This window comes from Amblyomma maculatum, chromosome 10, assembly GCF_055883805.1.
Source record: "Amblyomma maculatum isolate TAMU_Amacu chromosome 10, ASM5588380v1, whole genome shotgun sequence".
Lineage (NCBI taxonomy): Eukaryota > Metazoa > Arthropoda > Arachnida > Ixodida > Ixodidae > Amblyomma > Amblyomma maculatum.
The window spans coordinates 109,150,478-109,169,093 of record NC_139353.1 but is presented as its reverse complement, the minus strand read 5'-3'; the positions used below and the strand labels follow the sequence as shown (position 1 = coordinate 109,169,093).

The 18,616-nt window shown below is 45.3% G+C and overlaps 1 pseudogene across 1 annotated transcript; it reads right to left on the bottom strand.

Moving 5' to 3' along the window:
• Positions 1-11,618: 11,618 nt before the first annotated feature.
• Positions 11,619-15,459, bottom strand: LOC146177218 (uncharacterized; annotated as a pseudogene). The gene is made up of 3 exons (XR_014701279.1): positions 14,485-15,459; positions 13,510-13,913; positions 11,619-12,060 (listed from the first exon to the last, which is right to left on the bottom strand). The product of XR_014701279.1 is annotated as an uncharacterized LOC146177218 (transcript).
• Between the last annotated feature and the right edge of the window lie 3,157 nt (positions 15,460-18,616).

Below are 18,616 nucleotides of genomic sequence, written 5' to 3'. Positions count from 1 at the left end.
ATTTATAGTTTCAGAACTAGTATGAATTCGTTGAAAGATGACTGAGACGTGGACCATAAAGTCTGGTTTCTTTTAGCAAACACGGTGTCATAACAGGTATGAATGAAGAAGGACGTAAAAGCAAAAATAAGCTCATTTGCAATATGCATCGCAAAGCAAAACTTTCCGAGATCACTGCAGAATCTGCACAGAATAAATGTGTAAGCCTGAGCGCTGCTGTTTTTTTTTCTGCGAAATATGTGATCAGGATTCCGTGAGTGAGATATACTGCGTTTTTCTTTCCTATAAGCCACATATAGAACGCCGATGCAAATTGATGCGCTCAACGGAATACTGGTTGTATTCGACTAGGGATGCACGATATTCTATGTGCAGCAGCAACGCTTAGGCTTTCTCAGTTCTGCACTGCAGATTCTGCAGTGCTCTCAAAATTTTTCAGATTGCAGTTGATTGATTATCTCTCTGTACACACTCACTAATCATTCCCACCCATTTGTTCATGCAAATCACGCGCTTTCCCGCTCGTTAAACATATAAAATTTCCCGCCACCACAAGTTAGGAATCCGTCATGGAAGTCGAGCACGACGTCACTTCCTTTGGACGTCGACATGACCCTTCCTGGCTACTTCGACATCCGATTGTCTTAATTTGTTCTAATGATTCAAATTATAAATCCTCATCAATCAATTTCTCGCTTTCTCACCTTACCTTGGCGCTCTGCCCAACAGTACCGTTTATTTTCAGCTGTACTAACTAGTTCTTCTTCTACAGCGCCGACAAAGTCATGTCCACGCGAAACCCGCCTGCTTAACCGTACAATGCTTGCGCATTAAAACAACTCTATTGAAGCAATGCCAAAGTCTCAGTTTCAACGTGGGTTTCCCGCTTCAGTTGCCAGCATCGTTACAACGGATCGCGGCCGGCAAATTGCACGTTCTTCACTTCCTTCACCAAATTGATTGGCACTAAGTACTGCCGCACCACAGTATATCACCAATGGCATGGTCGAACGATTTCATTGTCAGCCACAGGCTCTCTCACTGTGCGCCTGTACCGGGAGCACTAGATCGACCACCATGCTATGGTACATTTGCTCTAATGCGCCGCCTTCGTCGGAAAGCGGGCTACACAATGGCGAACTTGTCTCCGGTGCACCCTCGCTGCTTCCAGGTGACTTCTTTCTTCATTCAACACCATCATCACCGCTTCTGTAGTACCTCTAGTGTCTTTCACTGCATTCAGCAGCTGCTTCCATGTCCGCCTGGGGCTTTTGACCAGAACATCTTTGCGCTTCCAGACCACCCACGTACTCCTCCATCGAGACGCTGTAAACGCGCCTTTTAAATCCTCCTATGACGGGCCGCACCTTGTTCGCCACAAGATGATCAAGACTGCGACCATCCTGTTGAATGATCGCGAAGAGGTGGTGTAGTTGGACCGTCTAAGGCCAGCCTACATAGAGAAGCTTCCCGCTGAGTTTTCCTCGGATCTCTTCGGCGTACCCGTCGCTTTCCTGCGGCCCAAGTAGCCGCATCTCGGCCTCGCAGGTGCGTCCAGTTCGCCGTTCCGTCTGGCCGGGGGGAATGTGGAGAAGAAAATAAAGTGCAGTGACGTGTGGCCGAGGTGCGAACCGGGCACGCGCAGTTCGGTCTTGGAAGCTTGCTACGTGGCACATCTACTTCTGACGCTCCGCTGCAAGTCTTTAAAACGGACAACAGAGGATGTGATTCGTACCTTGTTCTCCCGTTTGATTTTGTTTATCACTTTGTTTATTGATAAATATACACGAAATCATCGAGTTTTTTTGCTCTCGTTGAATACACGACAGCGTCCAGAATTGCCACAGTACTTAAAACATGCTAACCAACGAATCAAGAATATATTTTTTAGCAAGCAGAAGAATCGTTTGCCAAAACAGCACCTAAATCAACAAACCTCACAGCGCATGAACGTGAGTTCTGAGAGCATGTTCCATGAGGCCACCTCTGTTCGCTCTGCTCGCTCCATACTACAGCCCCAAGGAACGGGAACGTTTAGGATGCGTCACGAAGTTTCATATGAGGAGCAAAACCACTTCAGAAGACGTTTCACAAAAAAATGTAGTAGGAGCATGGCAGAATTTGCAGTGGAAGAAATCTGAAAGTTGAGTGTAGATGCGGCGGATGGTACAGTGCACGCCACTTGTCGAACGCATCAAACGGCGTTCTCTAATTGGTTTACAGGAAAGGAAAGGCGCAGTATCTCCAAATCGCAGACTGTCGCTTACGCATCTCGCGGAAAAATCTTGCCGACAAAATATTCTCCCCATGAGCCTAGAAATGCTTTCTCTCTTTCTCTCTAAACGAAAAGGACCATGTCAGGGTACCAGAAGAGAATATTTGAGAGGTTTTAACGCTTTTTATTATGTGCAGAACGGAAAACACACACACACACGCCTAATACGTCGGCGCTTTCTCAAAATAGTAAGTTAAGACATATTTCATGTTAAAAACAAAACCCAATTTACTCTTTAGTGAAAGCTGTCCACATCAACTTACTCGAATCCCATTGAATCGGTGACTATAGCCAAAACTTTCGCAGAATCCCAACTCAATAAATTGATAAAATTTTCAGCAAGGAAATCAAAAGCATGCATACCTGAAAATGTCGACTTATTATTTTGTAAAGGTACTATACTGGGGCAATCTAATTTATCTCCATCGTGCCGTCAGCTAGAGTGGTAAATCAGATCACGAAGGCGGGTAACGTCCTCTGAAGCGCAGCTATCTCAGGAGGTAAGTAAAACTGCATTTTTGTAGTAATGTATTTCAGTTTGTGCCTCGACGTATTCTGAACGCCAGAGTGAGGCAGCAACCAGATCAGCTACTCTCAGGTTCGTAGGTGGCTAAGACTTGAGTAACAAGTAAATTTTGAACGCAGGCATATGAATGTAGGGGGAAAGGTGAACTGGGCTGCAGCATCAAGCAAGGCACTATAAAGAAGCGTGACGATAGCAGCTAACACGTAAATAACATAGAGTGAAATTATAGCAAGAGAAAAGAAAATCACTCAGATTCCTTTTGTCTGTGTCCATTTCACCCAGGGCTAAAAATAACTTAGCACTAGCTCAAATTGTACTGAAGGTTGAGTGATATCAAACCTCGGTAGCTATCATAACTCGATGGCACAAAACGGATTATTTAGAAAAAAATATTGGTCGCACTTTTTTAATCTAGGCTGAAAGGATCACTGCTCCTGGTTATTTCATGCATATCCTCGCCTCTTCAGCTGAGGGGATGCTAAAATGTTTAAATGTGGCACTCCCTCTCCTAGCAGTAAAAGGAATGTGGCGGTCATTCCGTACCTTCATGCTGCGTCTGACAATTTGAAAAGGACTCGGAAATAATCTGGCGCGGATGTTGTATTTTTGGCTCCACTGCAAATGGGTAGCATGTGCGCACGTGTAATGCACCGGAAAAGCATGTACAACTGTCGCCAGCTTCACGTAGAAGCACCGAAACAAGTTTGTACCCTACAAAGGCAACATTGTCTACTCTCTCTCTATCTGTGTCCGGTGGCAACTACCAGGTTGGTCAGCGCTGTGTCTTGTACCTCTCTCCCTGGTGTTTGTGCTCGTGCGCCGCCTTTTCCTAGAATGTCATACCAACTCGCCCATCAGTCTCCGCTAGGACGGATTCAGTATAGTACAGTGGGTGTCCGTGCACACGTGTTATGTGGCATTCTTCTCAGATACATGTAGTATATGTGGGGCTAGATGCGGAGAATAAAGGCAGGTATTAGTATTTTCCTCATTTACGCTGTGACCAGGTAGCGACTGCTTCCGAACACTTTCCACGGAAGACGTTGGCAAAAACGCGCGTATTCGGTTGCATTATATAAGCAGGCAAGTGACCTTTAAAAATTATTTGCACACGTATACCTGCGCCCAATCCGCATAAGCAACCCGCCCAACCCGCCCAGCCCGTCGTCACGAATATGAAAAAGATAGTCAAAGTAGCCAAGGAGTTCTATACAGATCTCTACAGTAGCCAAAGTAGTCAGGACCGTGAGGAGATTGACGGTAGGGAAAAACAGTCAGACGTTCCACCAGTTATGAAGGACGAGGTCAAGAAAGCATTAGAAACTATGAAAAGGGGAAATCAGCTGCAAAGTATCAGATAACTACAGATTTGCTGAAGGACGGAGGGGATATCGTGTTAGAAAAGCTGGCCACCCTCTATACGCAGTGCCTGGTGTCATCGACGGTACCGGAACCATGGAAGAATGCAAACATTATCCTCATTCATAAGAAAAGGGACCTTAAAAATTACAGACCAATCAGCTTACTGTCTGTTACGTATAAGGTATTTACTAAGGTAATCGCTATTAAAATCAGGAACCCTTAGACGGAAATCAAGCAAAGGATGAAGCAGGTTTTCGGAAACAGTACTCTACTATCGATCATATCCATACCATCAATCAGGGGATAGAAAAATGCTCGGAATGTAACCAGCCTTTATACATAGCATTCATTGATTACGAAAAAGCATTTGACTCAGTTGAAACCTCGGCGGTGATGCAGGCATTGCGAAATCAGGGGGTAGACGAGCCGTGCTGGAAGATATATATAGTGGCTGCACAGCAACCGTAGTTCTGCATAAAGAAAGTGACAAAATTCCCATAAAGAAAGGTGTTAGGCAAGGAGACACGATCTCCCCAGTACTATTCAAAGCTTGCTTAGAGGAAGTATTCAGAGACTTGGAATGGGAGCACTTAGGGATAAGGGTAGATGGAGAATACCTCAGTAATCTGCGATTTGCTGATGACATTGGCTTGCTAAGCAACTCGGGGGATGAACTGCAAATAATGATTGGTGACCTAGACAGGAAAAGCAGAAAGGTAGGCTTGAAAAGCAATATGCAGAACACTAAGGTAATGTTCAACAGCCTCGGAAAGGAACAGCAGTTTACATTAGGTAGCGAAGTACTGGAAGTAGTAGGCGAATATGTCTACTTAGGACAGATAGTAACCGCAGATCCGGACCATGAAAAGGAAATAACAAGAAGATTAAGATTCGGACGGAGCGCATTTGGCAAGCACACACAGATTATGACTAGCAGCTTGCCGTGATCGCTAAAGAGGAAAGTATACAACAGTTGCATCTTACCTGTACTCACCTATGGGGCTGAAACGTGGATGCTAACCAAAAGAGTTCTACGTAAGTTGAGGACAGCCCAGAGGGCTATGGAACGAAACATGGTAAGGGTAGCATTACGAGATAGGAAGCGTGCAGAGTAGGTGAGAGAAATAACTCAGGTTACCGACATACTAGTGCACATTAAGAAAAAGAAATGGAAATGGGCAGGACATGTAGCGCGAAGAGAGGATAACAGATGGTCGCTTAGGGTAACAAACTGGATTTCAAGGGAAGGAAAGCATAGCAGGGTGCGGCAGAAAGTTAGGTGGGCGGATGAGGTTAAGACGTTCGCAGGGGTCAAGTGGATGCAGCTAGCACAAAACCGGATTAAGTGAAGAAATATGGGAGAGGCCTTCGCTCTGCAGTGGGTATGTGTCAGGCTGATGATGATGATGTTTTACAGCGACGGAAGTCCAGTTTCTCTCTGGCCGATCAAACGTTAGAAATTTACTTATATAAAATATTTTTCAGCTCCCATTACGCGCTAAGCAGGCTGTTCCGTCAAAATTGTGTTTCGAAATAAATTCCCGGCCACACGTTGCACATATAATTCCATTGCAGGGTATTGGAAGCGCAATTCGCATTTCTCTTTTGCAAAGATGATAGTTTAACCTATCTCTGAAGTGGGAAGGGTGCAACGAGAGTAAGGGTTGAGAAACGATGTATCAAGGTTTCAAGGCAAGCTCGGTGCCTACTTCTTGACAATCATCAGCAGCAGCATGAAAAGCCATTCTGAAGAACAAAGGCCTTACCAATTTCTGATTTATTAACTGTACGGCAGTCACCGCTTTCCCACAATCTTCTCGTCTCATCCGTCTGCTAGACCTGAGGCAGTTGTTGCTACATCTGCGCTTCCCCAGCATGCACTCCGTTACTCATAACCACGTTTTGTAGCCTTGGCTTCGCGTTTCATTATCTGGCGATGTTCATTTCGTCTACTTCATTTTGCTATATTATATATAGTTGGAGTCTTCTCTGAAGCACAAATCCCCTCTTTTTCTTCTTTCCTTTTTCATGGTGGTCACTGCACAAGATTTATACTGCTCAATGTCGCCTACACCGCCTAAACAATTTTGTGCAATGATAATGCTGCGAATCTGTGATTGCAATGAAGAGTGGACAAGAGAACGGGAATAGTGAAAGTGAGAAAGCACTTGGAAAGGCCTATTCTCTCCGATAGAATCTAAATTGAGGGCAGTGATTATGGCTAGAAGAAAAAATATTTGTGCAGAACGCTTACAAATTTCACTGGAAAGAGAATGCTTTATACATCTCTAACGGCGATACAGAAATCATCAGCTCTTTAAAATAGCGCACCTCCGTATATACAATTTCTACGAACATCTGTGCTTTTGCCTTGTAGTTCTTGAGCTGCTCAAAGGAAGTTGCGTGGCTGCACTTCACTGAAAATTTCTGTCACTTCGAAACCCCACCACGAAGCAAGTTTGCTTCCCTAAATGAGGCAACTCCATCTGGACCGAACGTTAATGTAAACAACGTGAAACAGCTTTGTCACAAGAGTCCACACAGCACTTAACGAGGTGGAAGTATCTGCAGAGAGAATATATTGCCGCAAAGAGACAAACAATCACTGAGCACATCGACAGGCGCCAATTTGTTTCGGAGCGGAGAGCAAGGAGAGAGGCATGACCCCTTTTATTGATTGCAGAAGAAACACCTCCGGAACACATAACAGAACGAAAGTAGAAGTAGAAAAGCACCGAGGAGGCAGTATTTTGCTCTAACATTCTCCTGCCCGGGTGGGAGTCGACTGAAAGAAGAAGTGTACACGAAATATATATCTTCCACAGACGTCTAGGTAGCAATGACTGCAACAGAACCATTAATTTATAGGGCTGCTAATGATGGCTGTCTGTCTACTTGTCTTAGCGATAAGTGCACACACATCCACTAGTTGCGGTGCTATATATTATTGAAATAATGCGGGCTTGTTATTGAACGCCACAGACAATAAGTTGTACTTCACCCAGACTGAAACGTACTATTCAATTCAGCGACATGATTTGTGAATACGTTTTGTTTTAGGCTAGAGCCTACAGCACCTCATATTTCATCGGAGGCAAGACAAAAGGTTGTATGTTACAGGATCAGTACCTTTGTAGTTGCGAACGATGCTGGAAACCTTCCGGTTGATCTTTTCCTTTTTCGAGTAGCCGCTCGGAAGGTAGGGTATTGCACCGGAATAGCCAGAACATTATTTCAAAATTGAAACGCCACCTCTCAATTGAAACGCTACTTCGTACTTCGCAGTTGGAGCTTACCCTTTTCACGAACGAAAGATAAAAGATGCCGAGGTTGCTTTATTTTATTGCGAGTATCTATATTTTATAGGACCTATTCAATATTAGTGCAACTTCAAACAAAATTCGGCACGCAACTTCCGAAAGACTAGATAACCATATTGACTGGATGCAGGTGAAGGCTGCGGTTGTGTTCATCGCCAATCTATTTTATCAGTGCAGACAATTTGTTAAAATTACAACAATCAATGTATGCATGAACTATGAAGCACAAATATCTGCAATCTGCCCATGTGACTCGGCGATTCCTTCACAGCGAAGAAAGAGAGAGCGCTCTGTGAGATTACTTGTATGTCAATGATATAATATTTTTCATGGCTTTCTATCGGGTAGCATCTTTTTCCAAAAGAATTTGTGTTAGAGCATGATGTATTTCATGACAAAAGGTGACCTTCAAGAGAACTTGGATACATCTGTAACTATGATAGTGTTATTTTTTTCGAGACAGTGCCATTCGGAGTCCAGAATGCTGTGAAGGCAGCGGTATACGCGCGGCCCATAAGGTTGTGCGTAGGACGACTTACTACGGTAATTTAGAACCGAGTAAATGAAGTCGCTCCAAGCTTCTTGTTATATTTTAGAATACAGTTGTTATGAAATGAGAACATATCGCATTAAGTGAGAAGCAAACAATTTAAATGATTAAAGTGGAACAAGGGGCCTATAGAAAGGCGTGGAAACAGGTGCCGTGAATGAAACATAGGGGACTCTGTACAGGTGCGATGGCTCCTGCCAAAGAATACATTTTAAAAACGCACACTACACCTTATAGGGTGTTTCATTTACACCCCCGTGGCTACTCATGCCGTGAACAAAACATTGGTTGAGGGCTCTAGAATCACTCTGACCACACGGGGACCTTAAACCTGTCCTTAAATCCATCAGCATGCAGGTGCTTTTTAGGTACGTTGTTAGTCATGACTGTAACGGCGGGCAGGATAATAATGGACGCTATAGAGACTCACATAGGGGGTCTGACCAGTACAGTGAAGGGTTTCGGGGAATGGTAACATTAAAAAATCCATGACTAAATGCTTCAGTCAATTGCAGTAGAGAATGGAGAAGGGAATCTTTTACGATTGAAATCAGAATCAGTTTGATAAAAGAGCAGTGGCTGCTTACACGTATTTGATAAATACAGGATATATAATATTGTGCAGAACACAAAACGGAGCTGGACCGCATGTGGGTCCGGTAGCGCTCAAGAGTCGAACACCACTTTTAACAGTGCAGCAAATGTACGGAGCATAGAGAGGCAGATAGTGCGGAACGGTTATTGTTGTCTGCAGGAAAAAGAAGAGGGCAGCGGCGGGGACAGGAGCGCTCGCGCAAGGCCCGGCTACATTTCATTAAGCGTCATGTCACTTTCATCAACTATCTCTCTGTCCTCTGTTCTTCTGTTTTCATCGGCTTGCCGCTTCGGAACAATAAATCATGATTAAGACCCTGCCAGCGCCATCAGGATTTTCCGCCCATTTTAGTGCACAAAAGAGGATGATAATCCTCCACGACGTTATCTTGCTCCACGGTGCTCCACGCCAGCTGCTCACTGACCATGGCCGTCGCTTTCTTGCACGAGTAGCCGAAGAAATTCTCCGATACTGTTCCATTAAGCACTATTTCACCACCGCTTACCATCCACCAACGAATGGCCTCACCGAATGCCTCAATTGCGCACTCACGGACATGCTATCAATGTATATGTATCGGCTGATCACCATGACTGGAATATTACTTTAACGTTTGTTACGTTTGCATATAATTCCTTCCGTCACGATACAATGGGCTACTCGCCTTTCTATCTTTTGCTCGGCCGTGACCCCTCTGTTCTGTTTGACAGCGTACTGCCTCACACTGCTGATGCAAGCTCCTATGTTCGTGACGCCATATCCCGAGCTGACGCCACCCGTGTTGTTGCTCGCCGCCGACTGACTTCTTCCCAGAACTCCGAAAAACGGCTCCATGATTTGATGTCCACTACTCTCCGGACTCGCTCGTCTTGCTCTTAACTCCCGCTCGTAGAATTGGGCTCTGTGAGAAGCTCTTGCCGCGGTACACAGGCCCCTACCGTGTTTTACGGCCAGTCACTTTTGTGACATACGAAGTCAGCCCTGTGCACCCACGCCAACAGTTCGATATGCCACGTTCCGAAATCGTTCATGTCGCTCGCATGAAGCCCTACAACTCCAACTTTAGTTCCTCGATGTAGTACGCACCGGGACGGTGCTTTTCGTGGCGGGGTAATGTTACATATATGCCACCGAAGTGGACGACGGTAGAAAATAGAGTGAGAGACGATGAAGCTGGAGAAACGATTGGCACTTGCCACAACATTTGCTGTGTTCTGCTCTGCTGTGCTGTGAACACTTGCCCATCACCTGCTGTGGTTTCCTGTGCTAGCCTTCTGCCCCGTATCAATATATAGCTAGCTTGGCGCGCTGCGTATTATTTCAAACTGCAACAAATAACACAATAGCTTTCGCACGCTTTGCTCTCCCGTCCCATTGTTCGCTCTTGCATGACCCCCCACGGGTCGTGAACGAGGACGCCGCATCCACGGATTGGCTACGGAGCGGATGGATGCCCTCGTTATACCTCCACTTGTGGTAGGCTATATTTTTCCTCATTGAATTTGATGCAGCATGAACTGCGACATAGCTTTCTGAGAGGATTCTGGTGATCAAGTGTGCTATATTCCTTTACTTTATGACAGCGCGTCACTCTATTTCTTTATCTAGAGTGACAGTGGACGCTGCGGAGGCTATGATCTATTCTAAGAAACAAAAAAATGGGAAGGTGGGGGGAAGGGGTGAATTGTGCTAAAATAAAATATAGAAAGGTGTCGGTTTCTCGTCTTTCGCACTGCAACTTTCCAAATGGCTAGAACCCAACGTCGCATTACTTTGTGGTGCGCCTGACCCTCTTAGATGCGTTTACCAACCGATACCGCTTCTTGGTCGCAACAAATTCCTGTAATCCGACAGCCCTTTTTGCGTTAGTTTCAGCATGGTGTATACGTTCGACCATAGCCCTGTCCATTATGCGCTGCTTATGGCGTCGAGGGACAATCACGACACTCTGCATTGGGCTTTTGTGCCTCTAGCCTGCAGATGTAATTTTCTGAATGGGTCTTGCGTGCGGAATACGTTGATCTTGTCAATATTCATAATTTTAACTGGGGTTCTTGAATTTGTGTCGATTGTCAGTTTCCTTAATCTGAGGTAACTTTGCAAGCCGTCAACCCCGCTTGGTTAATTACACCGCTTTATTTCTTTGCTACCTCGATCTTTCTTGAGCTCCCAATGTTTTTCTAGCGTATTCACATGCCCCCAGATTTCTTTACTCCGCCTATCTCGTTTGATAGCAAGTATCTTTGGCGAAGTCCTTCTCCTGGTCATCATCAGCATCCCATATGGCGGTAGTGCACAACTGCAAGTAGCCTCTGTTCTACCAGCTCGTCGGAGTGGCGCAGGGGTTAAGGCGCTCGACTACTGTTCCCAAGAACGCAGGAACAAATTATGGCCTCGGCAACTGCTTTGCGATGGAAGGGAAAGGCAAGGCGCCCTAGTGCTGTGCGATGCAAGTGTACGTTAAGGAACTCCAGGTGGTCAAAAATTCCGGAGTACTCCACCACGGCGTCTTACATAGCCTGACCAAACCAAGCCCTTACTCTACCCCGCCCTTCCCACGTGCACCTCCTCTCCCTATCCTTTTAGAGCGCTTTTTGAAATTTCAGGAGTAATGCGGAACTGTATGCTTTCCGACATCGGCGCTCTGTCGCTTCCATTTGAGGTAATGAACACAAAAGAATGTTAGGAATACGCCTTCCACGCCTTTGTATGAACACAGTCTTCTGAGTTCTGAAGTTGGGTAGTACAAGTCTCTTTATGGACATCATTGCCACACAAAAAAATTTCTTTCTGGGGTTCGCTATGCTCAATGTCAAGAGAGTTTGGCGAAGACCAATGGCTTTTCTTTAGTAGCATTGCATATTTTCTTCAGCAAAAGAACAGTCGGTTAGCGGACTTTTGTGATGAAGAAAAAGCCGTGACGTTAACACGATCATTTCATTAACAAGTCGTTGAATAAAAATAAGTGAGGAGACTCGTTTGTGCGTTCAAACAGGCTGGACTCGTGCATCATAAATATAATGCCCGTTAATACGGAACCGCTAAAACACTTTTCTCTGCTTCGATATCATGTCCAGAACCATGCTTCACCTCCACGACACTATCAACCGAAACAATAGTTGCAGTGCGCACATTTATTTAAAACTTGCAGAGTGTTTCAAACCCGCAGTCCAGGAATGCACCAGCACGACGGCCAGAGTAGTCACCACGGACTTCCGAGTCCCGGAGCCTTCGGACAATGGGCTTTGTCCGGGAAGGCTTGCGTGCACACACCATTCACTCGTTCAAGCAGCGTGGTGTTGAAGCGAAGAGCCGAACGGTCGACTATCGAAGGGTGCTTGACACAGTCGAAGCCACCAAACTCACAAATGCGATAGTGGTGAAGCAGCGCATCTTCAGGCGCCACACGCTGTGTGGCCTGGTGGCGCCCTCCTGTGTGAAGAAATTTCGTTAAATATTTTACGGGACGAATTGTTTTGTTTAATCTATTGCAGGGAGAAAAACCTGTAACCGCCTTTGGAGGCTGAGGGATATAAATGAATGCTTTACAGAGCACCACGCTCCTCAGAATCCAACCGAGCTGCACACGAAAAAAACAACAAAAAACATTGCAGTACCTACTATGAAAGAAGGCAAAGCCTGTAATTAAAAAAAAAATGTCATACTACATATTAATGCATGAAGACAGAATCTAGCCGGAGCGCTTGCGAACGCTAGTCAAAACTGTCCGTTCGCCATTAATTAAATGCCCGTTACCCTTTCATGCGCCGCACTTAGGATACATTTCTTACATGTTTGCAGCGTTGCAGTCGGATGAAAGTTTTTTTCCAGCCAAAACAGAAAAAAAGACGCATACATAAGGGAGAACCACACAGTATATGGGCTGGAATAACATATGTGCGACTTTTCTGGTTGGCGGAACTCCTTCAACATGCCATACTAAGAGGCCCACCATTCAGCCTTGTGGCCGAACTAAACGTCACTGCTATACAAAAACTTTTATGATAAACGCAAACATAAACCCTTTCTACAACCACCCAGAGTCGTAGAAGGGGTCGTAGAATCACGAGGGATAAATGTAATACAATCACAGAGCAATGGGTATGTATACACCTAGATACAAGAAATAGGTCGTCTACAAATTTAAGAAAAAAGAATCGTACAGTGCATGCTATGGAGAATGAGCCCGATATGGCTACATGGTAGAATTTCACATTGATTTCTTCAAAGTGGTTTTTCCTAAACTTTTTTTTGTGGCTAGGGTATTTTGTGGATCTGGTGATTTTTGTTTTGTACCCGAGTATTCAGCAACGGTATCAGGCGTAGAGTTTTTAAGTATAAAATATATAAATAGACCCTGAGTGAGTACATTGAAAGTTACGCGCAGAGGCGTTAAATGCATCATTTGTCAAAACACCACGTTTGGTGAAGGACTCCTCGCTGACATCGAACAGTGGCTGCGTATTCGAGTGACATGACCCCTGTGGAACTGGGAGGTGCACTGAGAGTCTGACTCACGCAGTATTTATAGGCAAAACTAGAACTATGCGAGCGGGCTATGCCCATTTCGTACATTATAAGAGAAGCTTATGTTTGTCGCCGAGTGTTTAAGCTGAAGTCTGCATTGATAAATGAAGCGAGTGTAGGTTTTGCAGAAATCTTACGAGTAGCAGCTTTCATGTCTCCTTTTATTCTGTGTGATACAATGAAGAAGTGGGGCATGTATGCATTCTCAGATGAACAGCATCAGGCACTCCTGCAATTGTAGGGAAACAACAGAGGACCTCTAGGCTCACAGGAATCAAAGAGGACAATGCAGTTCTTATTAAAGAGACCATAAGAAAGAAGAGCTTGCAGGGAACAGAGGAATACCAAGCTCACCCAAATAACGCCAGACGACATGATTCCCTACTTCGACTGCCGCCACCGGTCGCACGATGTACTTGGAGCGGGAGCCGACGCGGAAGACCTTCCTGGAGCACCGCGTCTTGAACTGTGTCAGCGTGTACGGAATCCCCGCGGGAGCTCTTTCAGGAGGTACCCCGTAGGCAGCCGTGTCGTTCTCCCAGTACAAGCAGAAGAAGCTGTTGAGCAGCACGTAGCTCATGGTGCGGGGTGCCGAGCGCTTCAACCGCGTCACCATTGCCGGTAGCGTGTCCTCTTTTCGGGGCATGGCAAATTCGTCCAGGTCCAAAACGAGGACGTAATCGAAGTGGTCAATGCAGCGATAGACGCAGTCGTTGAGGGCGGCGAACAGACCCTCGGTGCGGATCTCCTTTTGGGACCTACGAAAGATGCGAATGTAGAAACAGCATGCAATGTCAATCGCCAAGATTCACAAACTTCTACACAAACCACTGCGCTGTTCAGAAATAATAGACACAACTGAGAAATATTTCTTTACACCGGCAAAACAGCCCTACGGGATCCGGATTCAATATGCTTCACTACAATATGCATAGCGAAAATCGTTTTTTTCTTCTCGTCTAAAGAAACTGTCACCTCCGTTAGCAAAGTAACGTGCATACAGTGTGGCTTGATTAAAGGTTTGCCACTGGAGATTTCAACCTTTTTTTTCTTGTTGCCATAATAATTACCGTAAGCTGGCTACAAAGAGCCGATTCAGCCAGTGTTTGGAGAAAATAGCACTGGATAGTTTTAATATAGTACGCTGCAATATAAGAATAAGTCAAAATTCCGTGCAAACAAAGAAAAGTGTGGCCTGCGGCGGCATGCTGATATATTTATGGCATAATATTCATAGTAACTAAAAGCCTTACCTACCCACTAAAAAATCCTTAGGCACTGGAACAGAATGGCAATAAAAGAAAAGCCATACTTGTTCGTTCTACTTACTTAATGTCCAGGTTCCAAGGTAGGCTCGTCACAACCCCTTTTGCAATGTAGACTTGTAGCAGCCGCTCAACATTGCTCCCGATGCTGTGGTTGTAGAACAAGAAGTGGTCAACTCCGACGATGCGGTGGAACTCGACGAACTCAGCAAGCCACGATGCCCTGTCGTACTCGTAGTGAAGCGGCTTGGCGCACACCGCGAAGCGTCCTGTAGGGTGGTCCGGCCGTGCCTCCAGAGGCCACACGGGTATCGAGGGGCTCCACTGGAATTCGTAAGTCTCTTTGAGCCTCACGCGAGCAGGCGGGGGCGTGTCGGGCTCTTCGCTGTATGGACACGTGAAGAACGGCGCGCCGTACTTCAGCTTCCAGTTTTCGTTTATGGTCTTCTGTGCAGCGGCTACCACCTTCGCCTCGCCATTGGCATACTCTAGCCGGCAGGATAACTGGCTCCGCCCACACATGCGTATGCGCCTATCACGCGAACAGCGGGGACAGCGAGGCGGTTGTCCAGGTACGCGGAATACAGAAAAACCCTAAGCTTCGTCCTCGGGTAAGTGTCCGTTGAGACCCAGTCTCCGTCTTTCGAGGGCTGTTCTTTAAACGTTTCATGAAGCTGGACGTTTGGAGACAACGGAGATGAGATGGCTTCTTCCGACGATGACTGCCTAGGAGCTGCCGCAGAAGTGACCGCGATGTAAGGTTTTGTCGAGAGCAAAATTATGACGTCACCTACGTCGTCCTTTTGATCGTCGCTGCCGGAAATTTGGTAGAGCGCTTGCACCCAGATAATGGCGGTGACCACAGCGACAAGAAGACACAGTGCCCGTATGGCTCGGAATATAGCGTCGGCGCGTCTGTGCCGGTCGATGCACCATCGTCGTGGCCTCCATCTGGTCATGTTCTGGAGGCGGCATGGACATGAGCCCCTGTGATGCGGAGGCCGGTCCGCGCTGCGTTACTGCGATCGACGCGGTAACAGGTCACAGGAACTGGGACCTGTATGCCGTGGGAAAAGAAAGGCCGATCCTTGTTAGTATACTGACCAATAAGGTAGTAAGATCTGACTGACGTATATAGCAATTAGGCACCTTTGAGCATATGCTCATGAAAACAATATTTTCCCTCCGTCAAACAGCCTACGACTTCCGATGCAAACAAGCACAATAAATAAGTAATCAGGTTAAAAACATACAATAGCCGAGGACTGCTCCCTATACTCTAGACACAAAGAATGGAAAACCAAAATTGCGAGTGCGAGTTTTGTATCGATGATGACTGCCTTGATTTGAAGGCAAGCATCATCATAATCTCCGAGATTTTATCAATGTGCATGGCTGTTGAGATTACCGGGATACCGCCTGTAACACAAGAGAGCTTTTCTATTTCTGCGGGCATCATCAGCGGTACACGAGTCAGTTGTAAGCTGCCGTCCGTCTGGACATATATAAGGCAGTGGAAGGAGACATCGGTGCCTAAGGTAAACCTTTGCAGGTACGGTGACATAATAGCCTTCCGCTCGCGTCGTGAACCATCGCACACATATCAGCTCACGCATTCATTTACCTTTCTTTGCTACTCATGCTGGCAAAAGGAAACTACGCATTACAGGCGGCAAAGATACAAGCTGACGTGGGCGGCAAGGCAGTATGCCGAAACTGAATTCGGGGAGACTGAGCCTTTGGTGAACGTTAGGGCTGTTAAGGGTAAATAAAGGAGGGAGGATGCTGCTAGTGAGGACGGCAACTTGAATGTTACTGCGACTTTTGAAAAGCTCTCGAGCCAGAACTCTCTGCAGATAGGCCGCTTATAGTGCCGTTGCATGTAAAAACATTCTGCTAAACGGCTTTAGGGCTAATTGTATATATCTTTTCCTTCCAGCATTAAACTCGGTTTTACAGCCTTGGCCAAGCTCCCCGGTGCGTGTTTTTGGTGATGCTAATCTCTCCAGGGTAAACAGCTGCAAAAACCAGTAACTTCTCAAGGTTGAGAAAATGTACAGTAAACCGAGTCACTGTTGTCAGTGTAATTGCTGTTAACTAAAGGTCAATTAAAAATGAATTTCTCAATAATAAAGACCTCTGCTCATGTTTGAACAGTTGTCATGGGAAGCAAAAAAAAGGGAAGAAGAAATGACGAGGTGTAGCTTTTGGAGGAGAAAAGGAACTGGGCGGTAAACTCAAAAACTTTCATTTAAACGTGAATAAGAGGCTTGCACTATGAGGACATTTATGAGAAACAAAGCGACTACAAACCAAAAAGCGTAGACTCCACGCAAAACCGTCTCAGTGCGCGGCATGGAGGACAGGTAGCATCGCGGACAATCCAAGCAGAGTAAGTTTCGTTTTATTGCTTAATCAACCCATTCGCCCGTCAAGGCAGCATTTTGCATTATTTTTGTTTTCAATCTTGGCCTTCATCTGCTTTATACTCAAGTACTATAGAGTTCTAAACAGCCCGTGGCAGTAGTGTTGCCGCCGCGGCCGTGAAATGCACCATGAGTATGAAGGTATATTTAAAGGCTCACCACAATTGTCAACGGAGCCGTACACCAGTATACGCAAATTACAATGCATCTAAGGAGCAGAATGGCTCAAGAAATACTAAGAAGGGATAAGAAATGGGATCGCCTCTCATAAGTCCAATGGTGGACTTGTGAGGCGACGTACAAAAATCCGCAATGCGTCCTGCAATCTTCTCTCTGCATGCCGTCACTGTCGTCTCTGGTACTTCGTTATTTGCAAATAAACCTGTGTTCATAGACCCTTTCATTGTAAAGGCGGCTCTGTTACTCGTCTGTTCTGTGTGCGAGTTTTTCTTATACAAGTGGTCTCACGAGGGCAGGTATAAACAAGCGTTGAGAAGTCGTGACATTATTTTCAGACATCTTTTCACATACACAACCATGATAATGCCAATTAGGGTCTCCTCTTTAAAGTGTGCATAAATAGTAATTTTCAATATATGGGTCATGTATATAACCAATAATGGAATAAGTGGCGATGGCAAAAACTATGTCCTGGCTCGTAGACTCCTACGTCGGAAGAAGATATTTACTCGTGTATTCGGGGTAGAAGAAGAAGGAGCGAAATCGGTAGGAGTATAGGACGCTGAAGTGTAGACCCGTTTCTGGTGTCCTCGGTTCCTTGTTCAGCTCTCTGGGTGCCCTCGTTCAGCCGCTGCAGTAATTCTTCAGTGTATCAACTGTTACAATATTTTATGGTCCATATAAAAGCTTTTCTTAGGACGTAGTGACACATCTCAATTTCTCACTTCTATGTCTAACGTTAACTAAATATTACTGATACTCAGCAAAACAAGTGCGACTTTTTCTCCTCTAGCCTTATGCGCACAGGCTGTTATCCTGGATTCACTTGGTCATACATTTTTTTTGTTATAGTACAAACATGCAGGTTTTTTCAATTACACAAAAGATGCACCTGAGCTCTTCCTCTTCCAGCATATTAGCTGCGTATTCAATACTGTGTCATCTAAATTGAATATTCAGCACTAAACGTTTACAGCACCTACGCTGGTTATAGCAGCTGCCTTTTCACATAAAAAAGCAGTAAGTAGCAACGTCCTTGGTACTTAATTCCAAATTAGTATGGTGAGATCCATTTTTTAATGGTTCGAAAAAGTTTTAAACACGCAGTATAACGCCTAGCGCGTATACAAGGGATTCGAACCGCAAGTGAACAGATTTCTTTATTGCGAAAGATATACACTAAAAAGTCTAGAAAAAAGAACTGCGTGTTAGGTTTTCTTCTGTGCTTGAAAAAGAAATGCCTGTGATCACATATATCACAAAGCTCCGGTGATGTTTCGAGCTTAATATAGCCTCTACGTTTCATTGAGTACCTAATATAATCATATCCGTAGTAATAAGTCCGACATGCGGCCAGTGTTTACAGCAGCATAACGCCAGGAAGCATCCGTGGCCGGCTGCTGTAATTAATGTAATGAAAATGTTAAATAATGTCATCCGAACAGATCACCACTCACATTTTAATAATTTATTATCGTTTATTTACTCTATTCTTAAAGTCACTGGGGAAGAACTGCATGAGGAGCGCGTTTTGAAGGGTGGCTAATACACATAGCAAATTGCCGTCACTTTTGGAGGAGAGAAGGAAGG